The sequence below is a fragment of the Agelaius tricolor genome, unplaced genomic scaffold (genome assembly GCF_023055355.1).
Source record: "Agelaius tricolor isolate 1412-34295 unplaced genomic scaffold, bAgeTri1.0.p SCAF_16, whole genome shotgun sequence".
Classification (NCBI taxonomy): Eukaryota; Metazoa; Chordata; class Aves; order Passeriformes; family Icteridae; genus Agelaius; species Agelaius tricolor.
This window is the reverse complement of record NW_027269276.1, coordinates 19,296,148-19,314,987: the sequence shown is the minus strand read 5'-3', so window position 1 is coordinate 19,314,987 and position 18,840 is coordinate 19,296,148. Positions and strand designations below refer to the sequence as shown.

Below are 18,840 nucleotides of genomic sequence, written 5' to 3'. Positions count from 1 at the left end.
GAACGACGCTACCTCACCGCCTAGGCGAGGGTTGCGGCCAGCGGAGGTGCCTCTCCCTCAGGCCCAGGTAAGGGGGAGCTGCGAGCCCTCAGGTGAGGCGGGCTCCGCTCCCGCCGCTCTCCGGGCGCGGGGCGGGAGCCGCGGGTCCCCCGAGCGGGCCGGGCCGGGCGGAGGGCGGTGGAGCGGCCCGGAGTGATGACGCGCTTCCTGCCCTCCCCGCCGGGGGTCTGCGCCTCGAGTCCGCAGCGGCGGCGGCTGCGGGCGGCGGCGGCGGAGCCGGCGGGAGCGGGCAAGAGGCGAGCGGGGAGAAGGAAGGAAGCGAGAGAGCGGCGGGGCTCAGGTGCTCCGCAATGCCACAGTAACAACGTTCCCGGTAGGAGCCTGCGAGGACCCTCGTCCTGCCCCGCCGCTGCACATTGCATAGCGCGTGTGGTCTGTGCGGAGCCGCCGAGAGGGGGAAGACTCGGCGCGGGGCTGAGCGGCGGCAGCGCGGAGCCGCTCGGCTGCCCGGGGCTCTCGGTGCGGGCTGCTCCGAGCGGCAGCAGCCGCCGCTCGCCGCTCCCTGCTGCGCCCGGGCAGGCTCGCCCGCGGGCAGCGCTGCCTGCACAACAAGTTGCTGGTTCCAGGGGGGACAGCAGCAGCCCGGCCCGGTGCCGTGCGGGCTGAGCCCCGGTAAGGGGAGAGCGGCCTCGGCTCACCTATCGTTCGTCAGGAGCCGGGCCAGCATGAGAGGGAAATAGCGGTCTATCGGGATTCCCCTGTGCCGTGGAGGGCTGGAGTAGGAGGCAGGTGCTGGGTCGGCTGGCCTTCCGCATCATGCCTGGGGGAGCGTAGCGTGGCCGGGTCGGAGCTGTGTTTGCCCGGGGAACGGAGCTGTTCGCTGTTGGGCGCTATTGGCGACCGTGATGTAGAAAAAACCTTTTCGCAATACGTGGTGAAGTGACGACCTCCCAAGGACGATCCTGCCGCGTCTGCATATGCGTGGATCTGTATCCATCTGTGTCTGTGTCCGCATCTTCCCACGGGAGCGGCTGGCGTTGGGAGCGGGGCGGTCCCGTGGGGCCATCCCGGAGCGGAGGGAAGGACGCGGCCGCCCCTGCGCAGCGCAGGCGGGGATGGTTGGGCGCTGCTCCGCAGCCTCGCTGTTCTCCGGGCCGACCTGGGCCGTGCAGGGGTCCAGCGCTCCGGGTTACCTGCCCCGGTGAGCCTTCGTGCCAGGGCTAGCAAGGCGCAAAACCTCCCTGAGCGCGTTGTGTGCTTGCAGCGGGGCTGTCCGCGTCCCGGCTGGGGTTCTCCTGTGTGCCTGATCCCTCTGTTTCTCCCATGCCCTCCTAGCAGGTACTGGCGTTCTCCTGTGTGCCCGATCCCTCTGTTTCTCCCATGCCCTCCTAGCAGGTTCTGGGGTTCTCCTGTGTGCCCCAATCCCTCTGTTCCTCCATGCCCTCCTAGCAGGTACTGGGGTTCTGTGTGCCCCAATCCCTCTGTTTCTCCATGCCCTCCTAGCAGGTATCTGTCTCTGGGCCAGCCTTGCCCTCGGGTGTCTGGAGAGCCTGGCACAGTGTCCCTGCATGGGAACACCTTACTGAGAGCTGGGGCCTCTGCTGCCTTTATGCTCACCTTCTATAGTGCTTTTGTTCTGCTGACCAGCCATTTCATTTTAGCCTTTTTTTTTCATTTAGGCTTCACTTTTTGTGTGCTAAAATGCTGCTATGATGTCTAGTTAGGAAGATTGTGGGAATGTTCATTGATTGAAAAAAAACCCTCCTGTCAGATTAAACAATTGTCTATTTCCCTCCAAATATTTTTGAAGTTTATTTTGTAGACCTGTATTTTGGAGCAAAGTTGGAGCCATATTAAATTTCAAGGCAGTTCTGGGTTTGGAAGTATGTTACTTAGAGGCACTGAGGAGTTCTGCATTCTCAGAAGAGCCCAATGGCCGTGGAACACTGTCCCTATGATTTAAAAACAAAGAAGCATCATATTTCTGAGCTTGCTCTTGCTTGTGTGAAACATGACTGATTTGTATGTTTATGGCAGTGTGTTTTTAGTAGGAATGCAAGCTGCCAGTGTTAATTAAAAATACATTACAAATTGTAGTATATGAAAAGCTTTCATATCTCTATGGTTTAGTGGTCAGCCATGCTTCCAACAGAACAGCTGTTAGACAAGTTAACTGAGAGTGAAGTTACTACCATTCCTGCTTTAATTTTCATAATGTGACATTTTCAAGGGAGATTCAAGGTTATCACACAGCTGAGGAGGGAGGGGGAGTGTCTCTTGATTCTTGGAAGTGCATTTCATTTGAGTTTCCTAATGCCTCATTTAACTCACAGATCACTGCAGAACTAAAGGGTTAAGTGGAATTCTAGCTTATCTATTAGTGACAAAATTATTGAGCTTATGTAAGATAAGAATACTTCTTGTTTCTGGTTGCCAATCTGAGTGGGTTAACTATGACAAACCTGAATAATATTCAAGTTGTGAATCTCAGTATAAAGTTAAAGTCTACAGCCATTTCATGGGATACCCATTCATTTTACCATTCAGATTACAGGAGTTTATCCTGAATAATTGTCCTGTGTGTTTTTGGAGTAACATCTGTTGCATGATATCATGTAATGGAATGTGGTACAGCCTAATTTAAGTTGTTTTGAAACATTGCCATTGCACTGTAGTAGTGCCTGAGAGGGTGAGAGGTTTTGTGGTGTGAGTGATGGATAGATTGGTTACAAGTAGACAATATCGAGGAAGATGAACTTGCATTTGAACTGCAGAGGATCAAGTAATTTTACTCTGATCTTGGTTTGTTTTACAGTTTTACTGAGACTTCTTTTATCATTTGCCAGCTAATGCAATGACTGAATTCTACTTATATTAGGAAATGCATCTACAGTTATAAATATAACTATCACTACAAAGCACCACTACAGTAGAACCCCACTCTTATTTTGGAGTGGAAGTGAAAGAACTGTCTGGCTGTGGCATACCTTGAACTGCATGAGGCTTGGAAGTTTTGCTGTGAAAACTTTCTTTTATTTGGTATTGTTTCTAGAAAGATTTGAGTGCACATCAAGGATGTGCAGATGGAGAGCAAGGATGTTCTCATGCATTAATACTTGGATTGTCACTTTATAGGCTTACTTATATGATATGTATCTATTAAACCTGTGCAAATGCAGTCTAGATGGTTTGCAAAAATGGTAGTGCTTAATTAGTCACCACATCTAGACAGGAGTTCAAACATCTCACCTCCATTCCATTGCAGTGTCAGATAACTCTTGGCTTATCAATATTGTATGTTCATGAAATATGAGCAATACCATTTGTTGAAGTATCCCTACAATCCATAATTTTAGCATTATGGTACTGAAAACATCATTTGAGTTGATTCTCAGCTGCCAGTCCTGTCTGACTTTTGGAGGTTTTGGTAAGCTGCCAAATACGTAGATATCTTGATATTATTTTTTTTAATATGGAGAGTTACTTGCTAAGTAGTGTTTTCCAGATGCTGCCTTTGCACCAGGCCCTAATTAGGTAACAACTGTGAATGTCTTTACAGACCACTGGACCAGCTTTCAGAAATTCTTTTCTCCTCCCTGCTTTTGAATCTTTAAAATTTTTGGCAAGTCTGCTTATCCATGTTTCTACAGACAATAGAATGCTGATGCAAATTGAGAACAGCAAGCAAAATCTTGGGTGTTGTTGCACATGGGGGGAGGCTGTCTTAATAATGCAGTGTTATGTTTCATTTGTTTACTTTTGGATTTCAGTGTTCCAGTTGGGACAATTGGAGGTGGAAATTGCAGTGTCAGGTAGTCCTGAAGGAGAATGCAGGTTTTTGCTTCTGGGGTTCTGCTTTTGACTACATATGGTTATAAAAAATACACAGTAAATTGTTCTGCAAAAATTTTGGGGCAAAGGAGATGCAAATGATAAAGCAGAGGGTCTTTTCAGAGTAGTTTATCTTACAACTTCCAGAGGCTATGTTAAGCAAAATAATCTAGGGTTTTGCAACTCAGTGGATGAGATTATGATTATGGACATCATGCTGTGTCTTAAGCTCTTTTATACTTGATTTTTATTATTGTGGTTAAACAGTCTATTCCTTTTGCACAAAGAATGCCTTGAAGGTAGCCTGAGCTCCTTAGATGTGTAAGTGCTGATTCACAGCATGTGGTGCCAGCCTGGGTCTGATCAGTGTTCAGTGTTGTGCCTGTTGTCTCTGAGTGCAGGGCAGTTCCACTTTGGAGTGAGCCTGGTATGCTTGAGCCTGAGAAGGGGGTAAGGAGCCCTGTGCTTAGTTTAAACACCAGACTTTTAACTGTGTACAAGGAATTTTGTAGCTTGCTGTCCCTGCTAATGCTGCTGAAAACCCATTTCACAGTAGTCAGAGAACCATTTCCCTGGGTGTGCTATGTGCACACATGCTTATCTTGGAATTGAGTTTGAATTAGCTTGCATACTTGAAGCAATTGTGATAACATTTTGATATTTTCCACTTCCAGTTGCAAGCTGGAATTTCATCCCCAGAGATCCACCCCCTCGATTCTCAAAGCTCCAGCACCTTTTTACTCCAGCATCTTCATAAAGCTAGAAAATGCATTGACTGACTTCACAAGGTGAGGGTGACTATACAACAGTAAGTCTTGTCTTAAAATATCTTTACAGTATTACTGTGCTGACTTACTTGTAGTCCCTTTACTTGGCAGCTACCAGTTGATTTCCTGCCAAGATGGGCCAGGCTGGCACTTAAACTGCCTTCCTTTCATTCTCAGTAGGTAGCTCATCTTTCTGTGTTCAGGCAGCAGGAAGAATGTATAGTCTGAAATGAATTGTAAATGAACCTCGTGTCTTTGTCTGTGGCAACTTTTGTAAGGTTGAGATTTCTTATTTTTCTGGAAAAGTGACATATAACCCAGGAACAAGCAGCAGACTCTCAGGCTTCTAAATCACAGTAAATAACAATTGAGGTGATAGAGAATCAATGGTACTACATGGACTGATTACTTTTTTGAGTTGAATAACAATTTACATTTGCCAGCTGTGGTAGGTTTGTTGCTCTAATATGTAGAAGAGTTTAGTTTTTGCTGAAGTATTTGGCATAGCGGTGTGAGAACCTCTTGAACAATGGCATTGTCTTCAGTTGTGTAATCCTTTTCTTATTACATATTGTTTCTTTTCATATAATGATCTCTCTTTACTTTTCTTGAGAGTTGATAGCTGTAATGTGGTGAGTAACCCTTTGTCTCAGCAACCTCAAGTCCATCCTGTCCTGTGGTTTGGTTTCAGTCGTGTTCTGTACTATCAGCAAAGTTCTGATTTTTCTGGAATGTGAGATTTAACCTTTGTGTGTAGTTGACATAAATATAAGCAAAAACAGTTCCAAAAATTGCTGGCTTGAATTTGTTCAGCTGGAAACATTAATTAGGCTTAAAGTAATTTACAGTGAGTACCTTTTACCTTAGCTCAATTTATGTGTGCCAAGTGCTGTGTAGCAGGAAATGACAAAGTGGCACTTGGCAGACAGAACAGCAGCAGCAAAGACAGATTGTCAGTGTCTGACAGAACTGGTGGTGCATGTTGAAGAGAAGACCTGTGATAGTAGGAGGGATGGTCTCAGGAATGTGATGGTAGTGTAGGACTGATGGGCATCATCCTTACACCTAATGAATATGTTTAGATATCATGACAATCAAAATTTACCAATGGGTCTATTAATGAATATATGAATAAATGAAATCAGGAGGTCTGACCTGAATATTTCAGTTTACTGTAGCTTACAATTTCTGTACTTCTTGTAATTCTTTGTCATTTGTGACTGCAAGATTTTCTTAGATGATTTTTTGTCATGGTATAAGGACATACCTGTTGACAAGGGTGTGTCTGAACTCCCTGGGAAAGGGTTGGGTGAGAGTCATTGCTGCACAGCCAGCATGCAGGGTCAAGCAAAAGGAACCAGTGGTGTCTCCTGGGTCAGGGTATCACTGAAGGCACTGGTACAGGGAGGAGGAGATCAATGTCCAGCTTCAGTTGAAAAAAGCAAAAGCTGTGGGAAAGGAGATCACTCTGTTGTGATGTTTAAAGTACTCTTTGGAAATGTTATTTGCAATAGCTGAGGATGTACAGAGCCCAGGCAAGAACCCAAGATGTTGTAGTATGTACCAACTCTGAGGAATATTTGGGTTTTTTTAATTAAAAAATAATGGTGGCTGTGTTTGCAGTTGTGAGTAAGGTCCAGATAAGCCTGGCTGTTTGCTGGGTTGTCTGTTCAGCTGCACTGTGATACTAATGAGACTTAAAAGCAGCTGATGAGTGTAGGTGTGTGTCCAGAAGAGCAGAAGCTGTGAAGAAAGCACAGTTAACTTTGCCTTGTGAGCTTGAGCAGACCAGACTGTGGATTAAGAGAAATCAGAACAAATCCAGACATTGAGGAGAGGATGTAATGAGTTTTGAGTGAGGGCTTTGTATGGAGTGGACCTGGGCATGTAAGGGGTCAGTTCAAATGGATCACAGGTGGTGTATGAGGGAGTGAACATTTATTCTCTCTGTCCTAGGCAGAGAATGCATTTTTAGAGTTTTCATGTCAGAGCTTTGGCTGACTCTGTAATACCAGTCCCAAGGGAATGGCAGGGCTTTGGTGCTGAAGAGATGAGGCAGAAAACCCCTCGATGGTGGTCCAAGTGTGTGGCTGAGGTGAGCTGCTTATGCAGCAGTTCTGCACCGGGGGTTGTTCAGCACAGGTGAGGAAGGGAGGATGTGCCTGAGGAATCAAACCCAGCAGTGCAGCAGCTGTAAGGCCAGGCTATGGCAGGGGCTCAGTAATGAGTGAATGTCTGTGTGGGAACAATGTGTTCCTGCCTCAATGCTATTATCATTCCTTTTCAGGGATTCATTGCAGTTTGAAGCATTACAAATGCCATCTGTGTATGAGGGTAAAAATCCTCTAGTACTACTAAACACAAAGCACTGTTTTCCATGTGGATCTTGGTCTAATCAGTCATTGCCTTAACTTCTCTGGGATAATATTCCCACCCTACCAGATCATTTAAGGCAATAGTTTAGAAAAGTTTTTTTTTTGATCTCACACCCTTATCAGTAAAAGATTTGTGAGCACACACACCAAAATATATATATATATATAGTATTCATCAATTTGCACACATATTACTCTATTATTATTATTCACATTACAGAACATACACAAAAATGAGAAATTAATAAAAGAGAAGACAAATAGAATATGTTTTATTTTTAAACAAAACCCATTTTTTACTTTGATTTAGGAATTGTTCAGTGAGAGCTTTGTAATTGAATGTGCCTCTCAAAAATTTTTTTCAATGTTGGTTTATCACTTGTATACAACCATTTTAAGGGCTGGTTCTAGGTTCAGTTTAGGTTAGTCCAGTACTTGGTTTTAATGACTTTCCAAGCCAAATAAGATGCCTGACAATGACAGATCCAAGTGGAAGAAGTGCCTTGTTGGTGCTTACTAAATAATGATCCTAATTTTCCACTCCCATACACTAATTATGCAGAGATTCTTCTTGGAATTAATCTATTAAATTTCTGCCTTCCCTGATGCCAATCAGTTCTTCTTGCAGACTAATGGGAAGATATTGCATTCTTCTCTTTTCCTGAAGCACTTCTTTTGGAAGATTTTAAACTGTGTTGGGGTTTTTAAAAAGATTTTCAAGTTTTGTAAATTATATACAGCTTTCAGGGGTTTTTATAGGAGGTTTTTTCAGTGGACACATTTGCAAACGTGACTTTCTTCTGGAAAGCAGTTCCCCTCTTGCTCCCTGCTAAAACAGGCTGTCAGCTTCACCTTGAAGGGACACCTTAGGGGTGCATTTATTTGAAAATATCTGGTAAGTAGGGTAGTACAGACAGCCCCTTTTCAGCACAGAAAAGAACAGGCAGTGTTGAACAGTTGCCTTTGTAGGAAAAAACACATGGTGTGTCATTAAGTGTGACAACTCTGTGAGGCCCTTTGCCACAACATAACTAGCAAAACTTAGTGTGGGAGTATGAATTTCGTGGTCACTCCCCATCTTGTTACAAGGCATTCTACTGCTTGAAGCTCTTATTTTTATAAAATTCTATAATCAATGCCATCCTGAGCACTCGGTGCACTCCTGCCTCCATTGTTGTTGTGTTTGTCTATCTATGAATGATGCAGTGAAAGAATTTCATGTGTGGTTAAGGAGTGACTGCTTTAACTGGAATAAAACATCAAAGGATTCCAGTGTAAAGGTTACAGATAAAATCACATAAGTGTACACTTGCACGGTTTTCTCATCAAACATTTTTCCTATTAAAGAAATAATTGACTGTTGAGTTTCCTTTGATACACCATCCCTGGAGTGGCTCACAAAAGAGAAGTTCCCAGTGTCTTTCAGTGGTGAAACAATCCAGCATATACCCTAACATGAGGCATGTAAGAAACATCTGGAAGGTCAGCCAACAGTGTAGCACACCTCCCACACTGCATAATTTGTTCTAATACTTGTTTCCTCAAATCTTCAGCTGTTTTCTGTGAGTTTTTCCAGCAGTATTTGCTAACAAAGGAATGCCACATATTGTCTTCCCTGTGTTATTTCAGCCATTTTTTATTGCAGAAGGAAGACCAATGCTAAATGTCTTTGTCTCTTCTCCTGTAAAGTAAGAAACCTTTAAAAAGGCTTTTGAAGGTTTGCCATTGAGTTCAGGTGGTTGGGGTTTTTTTAAGTACTATATTAAATATCACATGACTTGAAGAAATTGTAAAGATTTGTCCTCACTTCACTGGTACTTAATTTTTAAATAACTTGCTGATCATGATGGCTTCATATTATCATTATCTAATACCTCAAGGCAAAATGTTTAGAGTGAGTTTCATCATTAATGATGGTAGATGCAAATCCATATTTCATATAGTTATCATCATAATTCCAATTTTTTGCCCCACTTTTTGTCAGCTCTGATTAGAGTGTTGATTTTACCTCATAATTTGTGTGACAAGTAGCTTCTACTGGGAATAAGAAGTCAGCTGTTGCATATGGATTTTGAAGCAAAAAGAAGATCTGTCTTGGCATTTGTGTATCTGACATAGTAACACTTCAGAGCCTTAGGATCAAAGGTGATTTTAGGAAGGTTTGCAGCTGTGGAGGGCCCTAAAGCCCCTAAACCATTTGTGTATTTCCCTGGTTAGAGTTCTTTGCCTTCATTTGTCTCATGTTACCATAGTTGTAAATAGGGTATTTAGTTACCTAGTCCACACGTGTAGTGACAGCATGCAAATTTCTATAACCATGCCTTTGTTAATTGTGGTCTTAGGTTGTACCAGTTAAACTTTTAGAAACAGGCATTCCTAAATAATGGAAGTTTTGTTGCTTTTGTTTTTCTTTGCTTCTGGGGCTTGTAAGGAGGGACAGCAATTCTTCTGGTTTGCTTCTAGCAGCCAACATAGTGTAGTTCCCATCCTGCCTGAGGCTACAGCAGATAAATTCCAAGTACCTGCAAAACATCTGCTATCAAGCACCAGTGCTGTCTTGGTACCCACCCAAAGAGTGTATCTTTTCTTGTACAGCTCATCTTTCTGTAGCTGCCAAGGAGTGAAATACAATTTTTGCCCTGAGGAAGATGGAGAAGCAAGGTGGGATTGCAGATAATTGTGTTTTGGGTAGAAAGAGAAGATAAAGCAGGGAGTTGCTTTTAGAAGTTGTTTACAAGACACTGAAAAGCAAAGGAAGAAATGTAGAAGGAGGACAGAAAATGATAGAATAGAAGGAAAAATGAGAAAAGCATTTTAAAATGTTTTTCTGCAAACTATAGTTACAGCTTTGTAAAGACTGAAGGTTTCTAGTAGTGTGTATTGACTAATTGCTTTTTGTTTTTTGGGTTTTTTTCTTTTAATTTGACTCATGTCAAATTTCTTGCTTCATGTTTACCTCTTATTATTTTAACCATAACTGTATTACTGCTTTGTGTTATTATGACCAGATGCAGAAAGCAGCCATGTCATCACAGAAACAGACCTTAGAGAATAGCTGTATTTTGTATCAACACTTCTTCTGATGTCTTCAGTAGTTTTGCTGTTTTCTTCTGAATCTGAGTTGTTTTGGAAGAACTCTCTAATTTAGCTTTCTTTTATTTGGCACATTTTTCTTTACATGTATTCTGTGAAATCTAACTCTCCCATGACATGTGATGGGTGAATCAGGGTGCTGGAGACTTGTACAAGTGAAATTTGTCTTCCTTTTGGGTCTCTGGTGTTTAGTAGAAGTTTTGTTTCTTCCTGGTCAGTCACAGATGCTTCAAATACTTGTGCTTGTTAGGAGTTGCCATTTGAATCTAAGCAATTCATACTTTAGATATCTCCAAGTAGCTTAGAATTAGAAAAGCTTTCTTCTGGCAACATCCATGGGATATTCAACTAAGCAAGAAGAAAATGCTTCTTTGTAAGTAATAAGCTAATGAAAGCCTAGTATTTGTATAATCAGGTTTGTCTGAGGAGTATGGCTGTCTTGTCAGTAGCTGTTGGAATGCTGCCTTTGACTGGGTAGGAGACAATTTTGTGTTTTGGTTGGTGTGAGTGACCTTTGGGTGCTGAAGCACCTGCATGTGGGGTGGGGGAGTTGGGGCAAGTAGGGCAGGCCAGTCTGGGCCTTGGAGTTCTTCTTGTTAGGGGGTGCTGCCATGAAACCAGCTTTCTCCACAATGCATCTGATGCAAAATGGGGTTAAACTGAGCTGTTTGCATGAAAAAAAAAACATTATCATGCTTGGTGAAGAATGTGAAAGGTGGATCTGGGTCATTGTTAGGCACGCTCTGGGTCCATAGTGGATGTCTTGGGAACAGCAGAAATGAAACTCAAGTGGGATGCAGATCTTGGTGCGAGTCCCACAGTCTAGAAGTGCAATGGTTGTTAACAAGGAACCTGTGTTCAGCAAAAGAGCTCTAGTGATGTGTGGAAGGCAGAAATCCTGACCCAGAGTTAACTGAAGAAGGGATTTAGAGAAGACCTTGTGCAGTTCCAGCATCCTTTTGTTATCTGCTTTGTCAAATAGTACTTCTCTGTCATGCCAAGCTTTCAATGACCCGTTCAGCACACAGTGGCTGAAATCTCACTGAAGGGGAATGAAGACTGAGTGTTTTTAAGGGTCTCTAACATGGGTGTTCTACTGCAAATGAATAATACAGTGCTGTATCTGCCTAGCAGAATGAATAAGGAACTCAAGCCCTCAAAGCAAGTATTTATTGTAGAAGAGTTTGATTCCTTGAGCTGGAAGATATAATAACTTAACATGTTTAACTGTTCAGAGAGTCTATGGCCAAGTCTGCGGGGTGCTGCAACTTAATTTGTTTGTTTGTACTGCTGGTTTCTAAATGTGTGTTCTTGGCTTGCTTGCTAAGCCTTGCCATAGTTATTTCCTGCGACTGGACAAAGGAGCAGTGTTGAGTGTTTGAGAGAGTGCTTAGCAGGTAGTCGAGAAAAGGCACTTCCCAGTAACTCAGCTTTGAAATCCTTGAATTGAAAAAAAGTTGTTTTCTCACACATGCTCTGCTTTTCCCATGCATGCTCTGCTGTCTTTAATGATTCCAAATACACAGGAGCTTAGGGTTAGTCCTACATAAAGCAGTGTGTAGGCAGGAGGAGGTTTGCCCACTTGCAGATCTCTCTGAGCTATGTGTTAATGTTGAATAACTTCTCACATTGAACCAGCTGGTTGCATTTTCTGAGCTGTTCTTTCAAATTCTTGTCCTGCTGAGATACCGATGTGACTGCTTTGTTTTTTTAAGGTGCTCTTAACAGACATCCAAGCTGGAAATGCAGAATTGAGCTGGTAATAGCTTAGGTCTCCATGGTGACCATGGCATCCTGAAAACTCAGGAAATGATATTTGACTTCCTAGGGCTCTAGGTTACTCCTAGGCCCGATGGATTCAGGCTGTCAGTGGCAAAAAGTGTTTCTTCAGGCAGAGTAGAAAACTATATCCAATTTAGAACATCAACCCCAGGTTTGTAATTACAAGAGAGACACTGTGGTGGTGTTCAAGTGAAAAAACAATAGGAAGCCTTTGAGGAGGTCTACAGAGATGAATTACACTTTACAAATTACTTCAAAAGAATCTTATCAGTAGTACTCTGGGCTGCCTCCATAAAGTGGCAGAAGAATGAGCTTGCTCTATGACAGTTCCTACACTTGAAGGCAATGTAAGTTATTAATGAGATAGTGAAATTGTGCTTTCTGGTGCATACAATTGATATCTTCTGATTTACTGAGCTCAAATTTTCAGTTATTCACAGAGGCAAAGTCATTGAAGCACTATGGAAATCTGAGGATGAGGAGGAGCAGCTCTGAGGGAATGTGTGTGCAAAATGAGCACATCTGATGTGTCACATCTGTCTAAATGAGTACCAATACAGCCTGTGGCTTTGGCAGTTGATTACTTACTATAATTCAACCCTCACATCAAAATAAATTCACTTATTTAGTGCTGATGGTCAGAAAGAATAAATATACGTTTATTTTGAAAAGTGGAAATAATTTAACTTCAAGATGGCTTGTTTGACTTTGCAAGGATAAATAGGCCCAGGAGTACATGCTGTTGATTTTGAGTGCTTTAGCATAGTTCTTGTGAGTCAGAGACAAGGACCAGTCTTTATGCTTCAGTGACAAAGTGTCTGGACATGGAATTGAAATCTGAACTACTCTTAGGTAGAATGGAGTAACATACCCAGCATCAATAAATTACTGGCATGCATTTTTTTGTTTCTGCATTTTCTTTTAGAGAAAAAAGGGTTTGATAGTTGAAAGCCAAGTTCTCCTGTCATTTGATGCTTTCCCACAGCATGGAGCCCCTCTGTGGGCTCTGTGGCTTTTGGCTGTCAGAGCTGGGCAGCCATATGGGCTGTGGGTATGCAGTTACAGCTGAAGCCTCAGTGCAATTTGCAGAGAGCCTGGGGGAATGTTTTTTTCCTTGTGTTGCATATGCAGGCATGGCCAAACAATCAGGATTTGACCCTTCTCAGAAGCGTTACAGGCTTGTAATTGCTCTGTCAAAGGTAAAGGAGAAACCTTGATGGGCAAGGGGAAAGTAACTCTGTGTGTCACAGCAAATTGAGTTCCTGACATGTCAAGTTTGGATTTGAAAATTTAATTTGAAATACTGACTTGGAAGGCATATTCTGACCTACAGCTTGAGTTTGAAGCTTTATTAATCTTGCATCCCTCTTTCTTTCTCATGCCATTCTCCAATAATGCTTCATATACTCATTGAGCATGATAGAAACAACAAATCAGAATTGCTATATTCTGATGATACTTGAGAAACTGAGGGAATGGATGTTGTACACCACTATTAGTAATGTGAAAAGTCGCTTCCTCATTTGCAAAAGTATATATTTTTTCAGAGAAAAAATTGTTGTCTGTTTGTTGCATTATTAAAAATAAAAGCCCAAAAATTGGCAGCAATTCAGGAAGAATTGAAAATGCTCCAGTTCCCCAGGGATAAATTTATCTTTTTGTACTCAGTGTTGTAACTGACCCCAACTTGCAGTGACATGTAACTTAAGTTTATTCCAGCTTCCTAAGCATTAATGACTTGGGCTTGAAGAAGTAAATAGGTTGTAAATAGGTTTTTAGCTTGTGGCTTGCTCTCTACTTTTACCTCGTTTAGGATTTGCTAAGTTGTAAGTTTGGTTAAAATTAAAACCAAGATGAACTGTGAAGTGCATGATTTTAAGCTGCTGGTTTGTTTCTAATGGCTAAGAAGAGAAAGTGGAAAGATCTTGCTCAGCAGTTTGCACCTGGAATGTGAGCAACCCATTTTGGTGTGCTGCAAGTATGATGCATTCTTAAAGTTCAAATAGATCCCATCTCGGTGATGCTCTGTGACTCTTTATCCTAAAACTCAAAACTAAATTTTTTCCATCTTGGTTATTGGATTTGATTCTTTAATTTGTGCTGCCTCACTCCCTGTCTATACCCCTGATTTTTGGGCATTTTTTTTCCCCCAACTGCTGCTTGGAAGCATTACTGAAATAGTTCCCAGCTGCATATTGGTGTACAGCCTGGGACAGTACAGGGGTCATTCCTTGGAAGGTGTCTGCATAGCAAACCCTCATTGTTCCACACATTGCTGGAGTTTGAATCCCATCCTTCTGTTCTGTGAAGAGATAATCCTATTTTATTAAAATTAAGACTTTGGAAAAAAATCTGTCCCTCTAGCAAGGTTTGGGTTTCAACACTTGGGATGAATACCATAAAAATAATTTCCTGTGTCCAGCATCCACTTGCCCTCTGTAAGAAGCAGCTCTTTGTTTGAAGGCTGTCAGGTTACAGGACAGACACTTGCTTTTCTTTGGTTCCTCCTCAGCTGCTCTTAATAGGGAACATCTTTTGCAGCTGCCTGCTGCTAACACTAAAGAGAACCCTTGTTTTGAAGTGTGGGATATGTTTGGCAACAAATATCTAATGCCAAATCTTGCAAGAAATGTTTGTTACCAAGTAACAAACTTTATTCCAGCCTCACAAAGCACATCATCCATATTGAGCAATTGTCATCAATGCTGTTTTCTTCTCAGATTGTCTATTCTGTGTGAAATTAGGGGTCTTATTCATGTTCTGATGTTTATTGAATCTTGTATCACAGCACATGGAGGGCTGGGGTTTAGACATGCAGCACTTGTTTGCCCAGCAGTGAGGAATCTGCCCTTGCTGTGGCTGTGACACTGTGTGTGCTGGTGCACAGAGAATACTGGGAACCTGGAGGTGCTGGTCTTGGTGCCTTGTCATCTTTTCCTCAAAGACAGTTTTCAAAAGGCTTGGGGCATGTTAACTCTACACAGGAGGGTGCTAATTCAGCTAGTGTCCAACTTCTGGCCCACGTTTGAAAGAGAATCTCATCAGTTAGTATAAGTTCATGTGTATTTTGTGCTGGAAACCCTTTTGTTTCATTTCAAGTGAAGTTATATTGATATGCTGTTAGTTTATGACAGCCTTTCATCAGGAGTGAAACTTTTGATGCCAACTTTCAAGACCAGAATTCTCATCAGTTTTCTGTATTAGGTACTCTGGTAAATGTGGTTCCAAAGATTTTCCTGCTTCAGGTGGTCAAAGAGAATGCAGGGATCTCTACTGATTATTGTGGTTTTCATGAATCCCTGGCCCATCCAACAGTGCAAAAAACTGGTTTACAGTCTCTTGTGTGCAGAAACATCCACAAACAAGCTTCCAGATGGGATTTACTGCTCTGCTGACCACCCTTCAGTTTTTCCTGAAATCAGTAGCTTAAGTGAACTCTAGTACAGTATCTATCTGCTTGATGCAGATGGGAGTGAAAACTTTGGGCAGTGTATTAACAGAAGATTTGGTTGACTTCAGTGTTCCTCTCATGAACTTTCAAAGTTAGAAAGCATTATTATATTGAGTATTTTTAATTTAAATGAGTTAGAGAGTGTTGGGAGAGATTCTGCCTAATAGTGAGACAGAAGTTTTAATCAACTGTGTGTTTTGATACTTTAGTTGTGTGAAAGCAAATTATGTATATCAGTTTGCACACTTTTTTGGGTTGAGCTAGAAACTGGAAATTCCTTTTGAAAGGAATTCTTTCTGAGCAGTGAAGTCTGCTTGATGGAGCACACTTGCAGCCAAACCAAATTGTCAAATAAGCCCAACCAATGCAAAATCTAGTCTTTCTTTCAGCTGAAAAGAAAGCTGTGGGAAAGCTAGCATTAGTTTTCCTTGTTTACTCCTTATTTCAGTGCCAGGTGCTTCCAAGTTCACTGCACTTGGCATTAAAATAAATGTTCTCCACAGAACACTAAATGTTGACTGTTACTAATTTGTGTTGTAGAAATGATCAGTGTGTCTTGCTGGCAGATGAAGCCTAAGAATGTTGTGTTTGGAATACTTGCCCCTTTCATTTTTTCCCCTTCCCTGCAGAAAAAGTTGCTTTAAGAACTGCCTGTTAAATTGGAAATGACCTTACTTGCCTTCAGTTATAAATAGCAGTAAAAAGGAAGGGGATTCCCCTGCTGTCAAGCCCCATTCATGGCTTTCTATTTTGGTTAAAGCCATGTCTTACAATGAGTGCTCTGTGACTTCCAGCCCTCAGCATGCTGCAACAAATGGAGTTGCATTCCAAAACCTGTGTGTGCTTGAGGTCATGAGCAGGTAACCTCATGCTGTGGGTACAAGTTCTTTTTGTTTCTGTTTTAGTTGGTGGGGTTAGAGATGCCACCATGTGTATTGAAACAGTGCCCATGTGCTAATCTGTGTGCCTCATGTGTTCCTTTGGGCTCTGTTGAATCAGGAGAACCTGTTCATGCTGAAACACTACTGTGCCTGAAATTTGAAGAAAGAAAATCTTGTGTATAGGACAGCTTGAAAGGGCAACCCTTTTTCTTTGTTCATATTGCTTTCTCTTAGAGGGCTGTGGTTCTTGTACTGTTGAGGAAGGAAAGCACTTGAAATAAATGGCAAAATATCTTAGTCATTATCTTAGTTTTGATGTGTGTTCTTTCTTTAAGATCACATTTAAACATAGTTTTAAAAATCAGTTCTATAGAGTGTTAGTGAAAATATACCCCAATTTGATACTAGAAGTGCTAACTGTTCTCAGCCTTTTATTTATATATATATATTGTGTATCTCACTAGCTAAACAGTTATCTGGTTAAAATGCATTTTTGGCCAAATGCAGGTTGGTATTGGTGTCCAGTTTACACCCCACCCTCAAGTCACACTGTTTATATCTTCACCTGTGCAATTCTGTGAATGTGTTGGGAGGAAGCATTTGATCATTCAGAATATGATCATATGATTGATAGTTGATCTTGCAAGGAGTGCCACTGGACAAGAGGATTCCTAATCAAAGATTCTGCTGGGTTGTAAGGAAAAGCAGCTCCTGTACAGCAGTGTAAAAAGCTCTGTATGCATGGCAGGGCATAATTAGTGACATTCCATTATTTTGTACATCACTAGGACCTAGTTTGGAAGGGAGAATGAAGGCAGGCTTGGCCTCTGACTTCAAGTGCTAGTTAAATTGATTTGACATAAGTAGTAGTTTTATGTCATTTCCCAAAACAAGACAACAAAACCGTGGGCGAAGGTAGAATTAGTTTGAAAAACATCATCTGTTATAGGCTCATGTCAATCCTTTTCCATCCTTTTGCTCATGTCAGACAAACTAAAACCAGATTTGTCTGGTTCAGCTTCTCTATGATTGACACAAGTAGGTTATGAGTGGTGATTGTACTCCAGTTGTTGAGATTAGGAAGCAGCTACAGTTGGGGGTTTTCAGTGCTCTTCAATTCATGAAGGAAGCTGCTCAGCTTCATCTGCTTCTCTTTGCAAAGCTCTTCTGGTGCAGCCAAGGCCATTGTTCACATGTACCATGCATAAATGTGGTATTTTATTCTGTATGAAAGTGAAGAAGATTGTGGAATGTGTTCTTGTTGGTAAGTTATAATTGTCCTGGCAGAACATTAACTGTCTCCTGAGACAAGCATAATTTTGGGGTAATTTAGATCATCAGATTTAGAAGTATTAACCACCATCAGCTATTTCTTACATTTTTGTTTTTGAAGGAAGCAGCAAAAGACCAGAATATTTGTGTAAGTATCAGTCTGGATGAAATGGATGAAATGTGATTAACAAGCTGATCTGCATGGAAATGGAATCAGTTTTGTGTGTTCTGTCTGAGAGGGCTCTGATGGTTTTTGAGTGACCAGCTTACCTCTATTCAGTATCTATCTGTATGGCAATGTGTTCTTTTCCTGACTGTTAACCATTTGAAAGCTGGGTCTGAGCAGTAGTTTTTACTCAACACTGCAAGGACTTGGACATGCACAGACTGAAGCATCTCTTAATTCAACCCAGATGTCATAGAGAAAGAGTCTGAATTCTGCTCTGCTTACAGTGTGCTGCTAATATTGAAGTGCACATTGACTGCAAGTCCTTACTGATCCCTGATCTGCAATGGGCACTACATACACAGGAGAAGGCATCTCTGAGTAGTCATTGTGGAATTTTGTAGCATAATACTACATTCTGTATCTCAAAAATACAGGGATTGTAATTTCCATTTTGGGAACAGCTAGTCTTGTAAAAATTCCCCAAGAGTGCAGCAAGTTCACCCAGTGCTACAACAGTGCTGGCTGTGTTGTGTTCTCCCAAGTTCCCATCCAGAGGATTGCTGAAATCTTAAAGCTGCAGTGCTGAGACCTCAGAATTCAACCTGGCATTTGATGTTTGAGGTGCTTTTTCACTAAAATCCCTGACAGGCCAGCAGTTCTTAAATAAAATGAGGTTGCTGGTGGCAACAGGCACAGGATCATTCCAGTAAGAACTTGGGTAAGATAGATACCTAACAATAGATTCTAGTGTAGGTTTGTTTTGAATCCCTAGTTCTTTCTGGCATGGCTTCAGTTTTCTTAAATAAGATTAGCATTTCCCTTATCTGTAAACTCTTGAGATGAAATGATTTCAAATAACTTGCACATGTTTATGAAGTAGTTCTTTCTACTGACCCTTAAAACTGAAGGAAAGCTATTGATGCACTTTATTTTCTTTTAATCAAAGGCTAAAAAGCTGATCTTTTCTATGAATTTTTGTCCATTAGCCTCAGTAGGTGTAGGCTAGTGCACTGAAGGGCAGGAGGGCAGGTGCTCATGCTGGGAATATCTGATGTCTTCTGGAACGTCTGCCTGGAAGAGCAACAGCGCTGCAGTGAATGGCAGTGACAGCTGCTGGAGTTTCAAGAGCAACAAATGACTTCATTTCCTAGATCATTTCTTTTTTTTTTTTTTGGTGAAAAGTGAAGCACTTGTAAATGAATGCTTGCAGCCTCTAACA

At 41.9% G+C, this 18,840-nt stretch overlaps 1 protein-coding gene across 2 annotated transcripts in view; it reads left to right on the top strand.

Moving 5' to 3' along the window:
* The first annotated feature begins 233 nt into the window (after nt 1–233).
* Nucleotides 234–18,840, top strand: part of TLN2 (talin 2) — a 146,589-nt gene continuing 127,982 nt past the window's right edge. Inside the window, exons 1-2 of one of the 2 annotated variants that reach the window (XM_071442013.1) lie at nt 234–373; nt 4,506–4,619. The gene's annotated coding sequence lies outside the window, so the exon portion shown is untranslated. The remainder of the gene's footprint in view (nt 374–4,505; nt 4,620–18,840) is intronic. The other variant, XM_071442014.1, reaches the window with a different exon arrangement.